This window comes from Cebus imitator, unplaced genomic scaffold (assembly GCF_001604975.1).
Source record: "Cebus imitator isolate Cc_AM_T3 unplaced genomic scaffold, Cebus_imitator-1.0 Scaffold669, whole genome shotgun sequence".
Taxonomy (NCBI): Eukaryota; Metazoa; Chordata; class Mammalia; order Primates; family Cebidae; genus Cebus; species Cebus imitator.
Window position 1 is genome coordinate 724,777 of NW_016107984.1, and position 13,051 is coordinate 737,827.

Below are 13,051 nucleotides of genomic sequence, written 5' to 3' on the forward strand. Positions count from 1 at the left end.
CCACCATGCCCAGCTAATTTTTTTGTATTTTTAGTAGAGACGGGGTTTCACCATTTTGACCAGGATGGTCTCAATCTCTTGACCTCGTGATCCACACGCCTCGGCCTCCCAAAGTGCTGGGATTACAGGCGTGAGCCACCGCACCCGGCCAGGTTTCACTTTCTTGCCCATACTGGTCTTGAACTTCTGGCTTTAAGTGATCCACCTGCCTCTGCCTTCCACAGTGCCAGGATTACAGGCATGAGCCACTGTGCCTGACCTAGAGGAGAATACATCTTCACCCACAGCCTAGTTCCCAGCCTTGCCTTCTCCAGTGTTTTCTTGCTCAGTGACAGGCACCATCTTTCTGTCAGTTACTCAAGGCAGAAAGACGGGCTTCCTTTCATCTCTGCCTCCTCCCCACCCATATCCAAGCACCACTACACATCAGGCTGCTTCTTGGCACCTTCCCATTTCTCAGATCCATCTACTTGTCTCCATCTTTACTGCTGTTTTCTTGTCTTTCGACGTCTTTCACTTCTTGAGTTGGTGATTATGCAGCCTCCCACCTGGGACCCCTGTTTCCATTCTCACTCCCGCCAATCCACTGCACACAGTTACTAAATACATCTTTCTAAAACATCAAACTGATCAAGTCACTTCTCCGCTTATGAGCCCTTAATGGCTCCCTGCTGATGACCAGGCGATGGCCACATGTCCAGCCAGCTCTTTTCAAAGTCATACTCTGACCAAGCCTAAACTGCTATGTTCACAGTTCCCCAAAGAAACTCTCGCCTTCCCTTCAGGATTCATTGAGAAGACATTCACTTGCACTGGGAGCCTTTTCTGACCTTGGCCCTCGCCAAGCTCGTTGAGGGGCCCCTCCCATGTATACCCTTACAGTCCTGTATTTATCCCCTCCTATAGCCTTACCTTGTTAAATTACTAATATCTACTTTTCCCAGGGACTGACTGCCTTGTTTCTTTGTTTCCAGTAGCTAACCCAATAGTTAGAGAAATCAACAAATCTTTGTTGAATGAATGACTAGAGGAAAAAATGGTGGTAGTGATAAAAGCAGTGGTGACGACAGGCTGAGCACCTACTCCACAGTGGGCACCTTGCAGGATGCTTTGCCGTCCTCATTTGCAATCTACAACGACCTACAATTGGCAAAGTAGGGATTTGTGTATCTGCTTTACAAACGAGAAAGTTGAAGTTCAGAGAGGTTAAGCCATGTGCCCAAAGTCACAGAACAGGTAAGGGGAGGGCCCAGGATTTGAATTCCGGAATCCGGGGCGCATCTTATTCCAAAGGCCATAGACTTCTTACTACACCACCTCAGAAGCTCCGAGACAAACAGGTAGGGTCGACTGAAAGCAGCGAAAGATGAACAAACAACAAAACAAACAAGCAAAAACCGCTTTTCATTTCTGTAGCCCGAGTTCCCTGCAATGGTTCAGACCAGGGAGATGGCATTTTGTAGGGTGTCAAGTACCAAGTTTCCAAAGTGGTAGGAAAGCACTCATTGGCTACATATACTTTAAAAGTCTAGAAACATGCCTGGCGCTTCTCACTGGAGTTCTTAACAGTTTTGCCCAAGAGTGCGGGCTGGCTGGACACTGCACTGTGGATGTGGCCAGGAAGGTGAACGGGGGGTCTGACTCTGAGGGGTCCTCTCCTGCGCGGGGCTCGTTCTCAGTGAAACACAGGCTGAAATGCTGATCTGATGTTTGGTCTTTTGACAATTTTCACTTAATGAATTGATTCCTACAGTTCATTAACATACCCACTTCCACTTCTGTATACACATATGTCTTAATTAGCTGCTCATTGGCTGTTTAATTACAAGAAAACAGCTGACAGCTGCCTTGCTGAATTCTAATGGCAGGCGCTTTGGAACGGCTATACACTTGCTTTTGACAACCAAGATTTATTCATAACTCTGTGATTTATTGTGAATGCTCACAGGCCTGCCCAAATTATTGTATTTTCCAACAGAAGTAAAAATTTGAAATTTGGGGGACTGCTGAAGGGGGTGCATATCTACCTTTCACTTTACGTCTGAGACTAAGAAAAGCAGAGAATCTTCTACGTAAAAGCATGTCCTGTGTTACAATTTTATTTATCTGGGCAGCTTTCTGTTGAGAATGTTTAGAAGCGTGGGGGTGAGAAGAAAGAAATGTCTTTGGATCAATGTGGGCCAAAAGTTAAGTATCTGGCTAGAGGGGTAAAAAGAGGATATCTTCATTTTATTGAAGGGTAAACAAAGGGCACGCATGGATTAAAATCAAGCAGAGGAAATGATAAAATTAAAGTTGGGTGGGGGGCAGAAATAAGAGTCCTCAAAGAAGGGTATGAAGAAAAAAATTTGTTCTTTAGAAAGAGTAGGCAGCCTCATTCATACAAGTTAGCTGGTGCAGCCCTACACGCATACATCTGGCAGCAATAAATCACAGAAATTCAGATTTCCTGAGCTATGTTTTTGCTCAACAGTGACTGGTCTCCCTGTAGAATTGTATGCGTAAGTGGTCTCTGATTAAAGCTGCCACGTGTCTTACTTGGTAAGTGTAGATGTCTGCTTTTGCCTGTACTTTGCCGTGCTCAGATTCAAACCAAGTGAAGACCTTCAGCAATGGCTATTCCCAAGCACGCTTGAGGACCTGCCCCGAGCCAGGTGCTCTGTCAGGGATCTCTCTACCACATGGCCTTGAGCCCAGCGTCTTCTGTGAGCTGAGAAAGGGCAGCAGTTACCGAGACATGATTAAGATCAAAACAAACAAATAAAAAAGAAACCTGAATCATCTTGATGAAAACCGGGGCTTAACACAGCCTACCACTTGCACATTTCATCAGAGGACTGGAAGATTTAACTAAACAAAAATTTTTGTTTATTGCCCGTGTACCACAGAACTGAAACTCAGGCATCCTAAGGATGCAATAATAGCTTATCCTCCCCCAAGCCTAATTTTCATTTTACGTGCCTAGCTCTAATACTGGGGCCACGTGTTTAAAAGCATTAAAATAAAAATGTTGAGTACGAATGTATCAATGCTGAAAAGTGGACAGAATTAGTTCAGGGCTAGAGACATTTCACAACTGAGATAAAAATATTACAATCCTCTAAAAGACAATTTGGGCCTCAAAGGAACATTCATAAAAATTTCTTTTTAACATAAACATAAAAAGCTCCAGAAATGGCTTTAACAACTTCGATGGGGCAGGGTGTCACTTAAATACTCTAAAGATTTTTGAGAACTCTTTTTTATTGTTAGTTTAAGAAAACAGATTTGTTAACACAGAGATATTATCTCAAATTAACTTTACTGGGTAGAAGAGGAAGCTATGAATAAGACATCATCTGAAATGTATTAATTGATGAGTATACATTGGGCAAATGAATGCCACTTTGTTCTTAGTCTTACGCAGAGGAAAAGGTTTTAAATGTAATCAGAAACCAATTCACTAACCCCAATACTGGATCATGCATTATCATTAAAAAACTTGCAGTTAAAATTGTACAGCCAAAATGTCTAAAAGGATATGGATTTTAAAATGTGTGTCTGTGTGTGTGTGTGTGTCTTGAGATAATATTTTCCTCCTTATTGTCTGAGCAGCTGCTATTCTCATAATGAAATTAGGAACACAAGTTGAACAGCAAACAAGACAATTTCTCAAAAGAAAACCTTAACCGATTATCATTTTCCTCATAATACTTCATATGTGTATTCACTTTGAAGACTGAATTTTAACATCTACAGCCTCTAGTGTTACTATGGCCTTTTCCTCTGCTGGCATGGGGCACGAGCTGCCCCTCCTCCCCGGCAGGACTGCCCCCGTGCATGTTCTGCCCCCTCACCATGCTCACCCAAGGCTGAAATTGAAGTCTTTTCCAAGAGCTCAGAAATGTCTCTGAACAGAACTTAAACCTTCCAGGCCTGGATTCTAACATACGTTCTTCTGAAATGCAATATTCAGGGCTCCAGCAGTGCCAATGCATTGTGCTCTGATTCTTTCAAGAGAACAAGTCAAATGTCTTTATAATAAAAACCTTGGCATAACGGAGTTCCTTAAAAATTTGGGGATGGAGTGCCTGTCTACCTTCATCTTCCACCATTTACAGAAAGGGACCCTTTGCTTCTATCAACCTGGGTTATGTGCTATCCCCTAAATACCTCCAAGGCTGCCCTATTTCTGGGCTCTTGCCTCTGCCATTCCTTGTTCTCCTTCCTCAGCCCAGGATGTCCTCCCAGTCCACCTTCACTGGGAAAATCCCTCCTCACCTCCAGCCCACCATTGGTTCCTCCTCAGTGACCCCTTGCTAGGCCACTCTCCTCCAGACCACCTCGGCATGTTGCCTAGTGGATATGTGCTTCTTTTTTTTTCCTCTTTTGGAGACAGGGTCTTGCTCTGTTGCCAGGCTGGAATGCAATGGCACCATTGTAGCTCACTGCAGCCTTGAACTCCTGGGCTCAAGGGATCCTCCTGCCTCAGGCTTCAGAGTAGTTGGGACTACAGGCAAACACCACTGTGCCTTGCTAATCTTTTTTAGTTTTTTTGTAGAGATGGAGTCTTGCTATGTTGCCCAGGCTGGTCTTGAACTCCTGGGCTCACATGTTCCTCCCACCTCAGCTTCCCAAATTGCTGGGACTACAGGCGTGAGCCACTGTGCCCAGCCTATACATGCTTCTTATGTATATCACAGATTGTGGACTTACTCTATATTTAGTTATTGCATTGCTATTTAGCTTTCCATATGCAAGCCCCATCTCTACAACTAGACCATAAACTGCTAAAGGGAAAGATTTGGTCTTCTATGTCTTTAGATCCTTATAGTGCTTGCATAGTCCCTGGCCCCCCAGGGAGTGCTCACGGTATTCTTTTTATTGGTAGATTTCACATAACACATTGCAAATGGTCACAAAAATCAAGATTACGCCCACAGATGTCCCAGAAACAATATCTAACTATACAGAGCAGCATTGCCAAGCCACGAAGAAGTCTGCCTAGTAATGACAATGATAACAGCGGCCAACACTAAGTGCTTGTGATGCGTCTGGCATTCTTCCAGGTACTTTCCTTAAATGTATGTGACAACCCTACGAGTTATGACAATTACAGTCCTCATTTTACAGATGGGGGAACTGAGGCACAGAGCCGTGGTGTAGGTACTCAAGCTGGTAAACAGCAGAGCTGGGATTTCAACTCGTGCAGCCTGGTCCCAGAGTTACAGCAGAAGCATGGCATCTGCTCTTTCTCTACAGACAGCAAAGGGGACGGGGAGAGGATGAGCTAGGAACAGCCAGAAACGACAGAAAGAGCTACCAAGACTTCTACCAGTTCTGCTGTGCATGTGCAATGCTTCACAACTATGTGCTAAAATAATTATTTCAGCAATTAAACAGGTTCTCTAGTTTCTTATGGTTTCAGGTTATTAATTTAAAAATGCAATTTAAAATACATTCACAAAATGATTAGCTCAGAAGATGACTGATCATCTTTTTTCTCTTAGATATCTATTTGACATGACTAATGTGAAATTTTTCTGATGTTTAATCACAGCCAAGTTATTTACAATTGATCATGATAGAACCACCCTCACCTGGTTAGAACATGATAAACAATAAATGGAAAATGGCAAAACAGAAGTCTATTTTTAGAACTAGGAATAAAAATGTTAGTTACAACAGAGAGAAATTATAATGGAGAACAAATCGTATATGTATCAAATATAAATACATAACATTGTTTAAGTCCCTGGCTAGGCATAGGCCCAATCTGCTAATAAAATTATGTTTTATTTGTTTTGTGGTTTTCATCGCATAAAGTCAACAGAGCAGGGGAACAGAACCACAGATAAATGAAAGCCACTTTGGCACTGAGGACATATGCGGACAAGATCCGGAAGGGAATCTAGAAAAATGACAACTTTGGAATGCACCTTTTGTTTCCTTATTGCTTTTATTTCTGTCACGTTAATATTAAGGGTAAAAAGTAAATTGTTTGTGCCTATGTGAACAGTGGTACTCAGAGAGTCAGCTTAGATTTTACTCAACAGCATGCTGTTAATTAATCTTCCAAATTGTTGAGGTATTTCATATGAAGTAGTACCCCCACCCTTGTCCTTGCCCCAGACTCAATTCCTAGATAATCACTTCCATCAATCACTTCTATCAAGTCCTAGATAATCACTTGTCTCACTGACAGACTCAGAGGAAATGATCAGTTTTGTGGGCAGAATGAAGGGACAAGTAGCGAACTGGCATCCAGGATGCTGCCTAGAACCCTGCCCATTTAAGAAGACACCCAGGTGATATGCAAGGCGCAAAAAGCACTGGCACTCCCAGCAGCCAAGCGATGCAGTCTATAAACCCTTCATCAAGAAGGGCCATGGCATGCCTACCAGGGACACAGCTTAGGGAGGTGCAGCACAGATGGGGTGAGGGTTAAAGGCAATGGCTACCTGGCCACGTCAGCCAAACCAACTCCAAAAACAAGGAGATGACAGTGGCCACAGGCAGATCACTCTTATCTTATAATCTGGGATGGCAAACACCAGACAGATTACTTCATTTTCTTTGTATTTCATTATTTTTATTTACTTTTTTAGGGTCTTGCTCTGTTGCCCAGGCTGGAGTTCAGTGCTGTGATCACAGCTCACTGTAACCTTGAGCTCCTGGACTCAAGTGATAAACCTGCATCAGTTTTCCCTGAGTAGCTGGGACTATAGGTACACACCACCATGCCCAGCCTCTCATTTTGCTTACTTTATTTAATTAGTCAACAAATTTTGAGGGAGGGCAGATTTTGGAAGGAAAGGGCATGGATGGTTCTGTAGTGTGCTGAAATCTAGAGCTTTGCTAAGATGGGATCAACATGAAGCGTCTGTACATGTACAAATTAGCAAATGTTACCATGACTAACAGTCAAATGAAGAATTAAGGCAATTACGAGGTTAATTTCCTTGAAGTTTCTCAGTAGTCCTGTGAGTCTATAGGTGATTTTGTCTTTTACAACCTTGTATTTTCTAATTTCATGAAAGGAAAGCTAACCAAATTTGTGGATTTTATTTTTTGCCTGCGTGTCAAAAAGCCTTAGAGCTGACTGAGGCCTGGTTGTAGCAATCGGCCGTCTCAAAGGCCTCCCGCATGTTTAAATAGCTTCTCTCCTGTTTATTTTGCACTGTTTTATCCTGTAAGCTCTCTCAAGGCCCTTCCAATACAAGCATGAGGATTTAAATCTTAATAAATTGAAATTTGAATAATAGAGATAATCTGGGTTTGGGGGGTCTTGAATTGAATAAACATCTCTATTTCCAATTTGCACATTACGTATGTGCTGTACATATCGCCCCATGATCAAGGTCAGAAATAATAAAAATAGTCATAACAGGAAGAATACTGATAATATTTAGAATTAAATAGCACTTTTCCATTTTTAAGGACTTTTTTATATACAGCTTCTCCTTCTATTCTTGCAAGAGTACTCCATGGTAGGAAGATCAGGTGTCATACCCACTTTTAAAACGAAGCAAGTGAGTCACAAAGAGATTAAGACACACTCAAAACAATATGGAGGAATGGAGGCAGTAGGACTAGAACTCAGTTTTCCTGATAGCTTTCCCGCAGTTTGCCGAAATGTGTTAACATATGTGTGCCAACAATAAGACTCAATGACATTCCAATTAAACTTACTGGAGACACCTTTTTATAAGCTTATGACAGGGACATTGTACAAGTCTGGAGTTAGCTCTTTTTTAAAAAAGATTACCAAAGAGATTGCTCATCAGTTCAACTCTGGGGCTGAAAGTGACAAACAAGCAATGCTCAAATACCTTTTGTGGTCTCCTGTTATTTTGAAGGAAGGAGTAAAAATAAACATAACTTCCTTAATTATAATTTAACAACAAACTATTTCTTCTATCTTGTGATTTCTTATCACTCAAAATTCTAAGGAGTTGAAATTTAAGACATAAGTAGAGACATAAAAATCAAGGAGATACATTCTAACATTAATAGAAACAACAATTAAAAAGGCTTACCTTGCAGCCTTCACATGTAATGACACCATAATGGATTCCTGATGATTTGTCTCCACAGATCTTGCATGGAATAATTTCAATTTGAGCTGCAACAGAAGCACGCAACCAGTTAATTACATTTTCTTTTAAACACCTTATAAAAGCGTTCCCTGATCAGCATTTGTATAGTGAAAACTAATAACCTGCTAAACATTATACTGCATTAACTATTCATTGCTGAACTGTGAGGGTCCCCCTAGAGCCCTGGACTAAATTATGGCTGCTCGTTATATAATAGCTTTCGGGTTATTAAAATGGGTCATTTGAGAAGGTGTTTAAGAACCCACAAGAAGACTGGAATCAGCATTTCAAAGCCTTCAAGAACTGGAGAGTTCGCAGTTTAGGACTCAGAGCAAAGCAGATACTGAAATGTTTCCTCCCATCTCATTTTCCGTCATTATTTTTAAAAGGTCATAAATCTGTCTTGGCTGAGCATTATAGCTTGACTGCTAGAGAAAAATACACTCTAAAAAGTCAGGTCTAGTTAGGAAAATGATTCAATTTAAAATATTAATAAGTTATATATGATGGTAAGAATTCCTTATATTTTAAAAAATTAATGCAGTTGCCATGTGTTAAGAATTAGTCCCTTTGTGTACAATCAAAACCTTTTAACCACAGAGTTAATATCCTGTTTGAATTTAATAATGATGAATCCTGACAAATAGGATATGTTGTTTGTGAGTTCTTTACGCTGGACACTGAGTAATTTCTGGTACAGAGGGCATGTGTTTCTACCCAATTGATGACTTAAAGACGCCTCATGCTGGAAGACTAGGAAGTAACATGTATCACACCAAATTTCTCAAATAAGACAAAGCACATTTCTAAGCAAACACAAATATCTCAAAGTTAAAAAGAGCGTAATTAAGGATTAAAAAATAAGGAATAATTAGGCAAAAGAAAATGCTTAGATCAACTATTAAATAGAATTTATGTATCAAATAAAGACCAACGCTGAGCTATATAGACAGGATGGGAACAGTCACCGGTTTACCTGGAATGTGTCATTACACTAAATTCATTTCCCATGGTTTTCACTACTGGGTATCATGTTAGAGTCTCTGAGTTACACACACACACACAATTGCACGTGCCCCAGTCTAGTTCATTTTCATGCAGCCTTTACCTAGCCCCAGGCCTTACACAGAGTAATTTCTTCGTCCAAAGAATATGTCCCACACTGTAAGCACCACACATAGACCACAACCCACTTTTTCTTCTCATGTAATCCCATATCCTGGGATAATTCCACAACCACTTACTTTGGATTTGAGGTGATGCTGGATTCAATACTTAGAAAGAGCACACATGAAACTACTGGATTTAACCTCATTATAAACTGTGTGTACTGCTAACTCTTTCTCAGGGCCTAATGCAAGCACTGTGGTGACTTTTACGGAGTGCAAGCTATTCTAAAAGCTAGCCATCATTTTTCAGCGCTTGCATACGGAGTTTCTTTGCTTATTCAGATTTAGAGATAGTTCCAAATCTCACATCCAGCGTATTTTCTAGACTTTGGAGGCTTTCTAATACTCTAGTAATGGTGACTTTGGACACTAACAGGTACAGTTTGAGTTAAGCATCTTAGTATGTTTAAGGTTGCATTCAACAAAAATTGTCATTTCCAAGTGTTCCTCCTCATGTGAACACTGGGCTTTTTTTTTTAAGAAAAATTCTTTATGAAACATAACATCTAGTAATGTCTCATACTTCACAGCCCTTTCAATATGTTTCATATAGTCAAGGCAAAGGTTTGTGCCACAGCTCTGCAACTGGAGAGAAAGTGAGTTATGCCTAACACTTTCCAGAGATGCTCAAAAGCCAAGTGGAAGTAGAGAAATCCTGAAAGGTGATATCAGCTGGCTGCGAGTTATTGCCTGCTTTTCTCTACATGAATTGAGTCGTCTAGAATGAGAACCAGCCTCCCCCTACGCTGGTCCCTAGGAATAGAATCATTAGGCCACATAAAGTCCTTGAACCACCAGGTAAACAGAATTTATACATGAAATGAAGAAGACTCACTTGGAGCTGCTTCTGCTCATGTCTCACCTCAGGGTGTAAGGACAGGAATTAGGGATGAACAAACCTCTTTTAGGTTTTAGTCCCACCATTTAAGTCAGCATCAAAACTACCTGATGCTAATCTTGGGCCTTTCAAGAGTTATCTTGATTCTATCGTAAAAATAGGGGAGATCAAGCATGTCTCTTTAGTCTTTTGTAAGAACAGGAAGGCCCTGGGCAGGGCATATTGGGAACACCGAGTCAGACTGCATCTGGACAAAATGAAAATGGTGTAGTACGCCCGTCCAGTCGGCCCGGACTCACAGTGGATTACTAACGAGAAGTGAAGTAATGATGTTTAAGGCTGTGACTGCAATGTCTGTGTGGCATGGAGGTCTGCTCATGACGGGGGTGGCCTTGGAAGTACCATGCTGGCCCCAGCACTTCCACCCGTGGAATGGCTCATGGCCTGGCGGGGGTGACGGCAGGGGTGCAGGTGGGGAGCAGTTGTTGTCCAGACCCAGGAGTTTGGTGTCTCTGTGATACAAGACTGATGGCCTCAGCCAGGCTTCAGCTCCTAGGGGCTTTCAGGTCTGGAGGATGCTTGAGCTGAGACAGTCACGAGATCTGTGGAGGCCAAGAAGCTTAGGACAAATGGACTCACTGTAGATTGACTTGTATTTCCAAACAGGGGGCCATTCACTTAGATCTTTGTCCCCACGGTGTCCTGTGCTTAGTTCCAGTGGGCTAAAGCATCAGAATTAATTGAAACAAGCTTCACTGGGAATCTCATCGTTTCTGGATAGCAAATTGGTATTCTGATTGGTTAAGTTATTCTCCTAGGCTCCCTCCTGCATGGTTCTCTCATCTCAGATGACAATTTCAGTTGCAAGCGCTCTTTAGGAAATGACTACAATTCCCCTACTCTGAATGTGATCTGATCACACGTGTTGATATTCCCAGAAGGCAAGTACTTGCAGATTGGAGCAGGGCACTTCCTCAGCCCTCCATTTAATCCAACAATGCACAAAGCCATCTCCATCCCCCCTTTTAGTCAATTTCCAGAATTCAAATGAATCCATGAGGAAAAATTCAGTCCATGCCTTGCAAATTCTCCAAAAGGATGCAGTTTAGTTTCACGAATTTGAGTTTTCTGTCCAACAAGGAGGAGGACAATAATCCCTCTGTCTTTTGCCTTTCATCATGCAGGCTTTTCGGTTTCCCACCAGGTAGTGTGGTGTCTTCTCAAAACAATCTTCTTTTAACACAAATTATGAATCTTGGCCCATATCTATACTGCACACATTAACTCAGCCAGCATTTCAAAGGATGAGTTCTGTCAGACAGCACTACTGTCAACGTTCACAAGTATATTGATTAAATTAGCCCACATGCATATTCATCCCAGCAAAGAAGTTTATTGTGTAGCGGAGTATCTGGAGCAAGACGCACGCATATAATCATGAATTGGCTTCACAATGAACAATCTTGCTATGAAAAATTCTAATTGCCCACATTTTCAGCTCTATTACCTCAATAATTTGCTCTCTCATGTACCCTATATAATTCAAACAGGCTCTCCACACCTGCAGAGGCAAATTTCTGCAGTTTCAAAGAGCTGACAACAAGTGGCAGCGGGCATCAGGAAATCGTGGAATGCAAGGGCGCTAATTAACCAAGTGGTCCTTGGGGCTAGGCTGTCATTTAGCACTGTACTTCTATAAAAAGTTCGCTTTGAATTTTTAATTATAAAAGGAACAAGAGCTTGAGCACTAGCCTTCTTAAGATGACATTTATTCCTCAGGACATATCTTTAGAGATATCATGGTCCAGAGAACAATGCCCATTCTTCCAAAGAATTAGAAAAATAAAAATTGTATTAGAGTCACCCAGTACTTCATGCTGTGGGTCAGTAGTGATTTCTCAATAGTAATAAAATTAATTGATAATAATGCCTACATGTATTTGTGCTAATAATGTGTCATGCATCACGTCTCACTCCTCCAACACCCTATGTGGCAGGCATCACTATTTACTGTCACTGTCGTCACTGTCATCGTCATCACTGCACTCTTGTTAAGCAATCACTAACCAGGGTTCCAAAGACCTCGCCTTCATAGTTTGTTTAAACTTACATACGACTCAGGAACTGATGTCAACATCTCTTTCTGCGAGTTATCTGCTTAGTTTATAACTAAAAATAATCATCAACCTTCCAGGCCACTGATCTCAGTTTCACAAGCTTCTGATTAGAATTTTAACCCTAAAATGACCAATGCCAGCATTTGACAATTCTTAAGGCCAGACAAATCACTTAACCTCTCTGAGCCTCAGTTTCATACTTGAAGGTTCAAGGATGGGATACATCAATGACAGCATATATATGATATCTGTATGAGCATTTTATATATGTATTCTCTATATGTGCACATCACATAGTTCTTAGAAATAGTTGGCACTCAATAAATAGTAGTTATTATTATTGTTGCTGTTGATAAGAAATCCTGCCTTATGGTGAAATGAAATTCCTTCCTCCAGACTTTAAGCTCTTTCCGAGGTGGGGATAGAGAAAAGCTGCTTATCCTCCAAATAATACGACAGGCAGTTCATACCGGCTACCACAGCAATCCTTCACAACATTGCTGCTTAACTGTTTGCTACAACACAGCGGTATGTTGCAGTAAGTTGCAGGAGCGTCACAGGGAATTGGTTTCTAATAAAACTTTAAAAGAATTAAAGTTTTTCATTAGTTCACATAAAAAGTAAACTAATGTGGACCCAAGGTTACCCCAATAATATCTTTCACTCTACCTCACTTGCACAATCATGTATTTTCCTGAATAGAACTGAATGGGATGGGGTTACTGTTGGTTGGCCAATGGCTGAACCTTGGGTACACCTTATGCGAATATGTCTGTCATGCTTATGAATGTCAACCAATTTTGTGTGTCTTGCAAAAATGGTGAAAAACTAGTGCTTTAAAAAGCCTAT

At 41.2% G+C, this 13,051-nt stretch overlaps 1 protein-coding gene across 1 annotated transcript in view; it reads right to left on the bottom strand.

The window, feature by feature from the left end:
- RORA (RAR related orphan receptor A) overlaps positions 1–13,045 on the bottom strand; it is a 50,525-nt gene extending 37,480 nt beyond the window's left edge. The window contains exon 1 of the mRNA XM_017518304.1: positions 8,019–13,045. The gene's annotated coding sequence lies outside the window, so the exon portion shown is untranslated. The remainder of the gene's footprint in view (positions 1–8,018) is intronic.
- Positions 13,046–13,051: the final 6 nt, after the last annotated feature.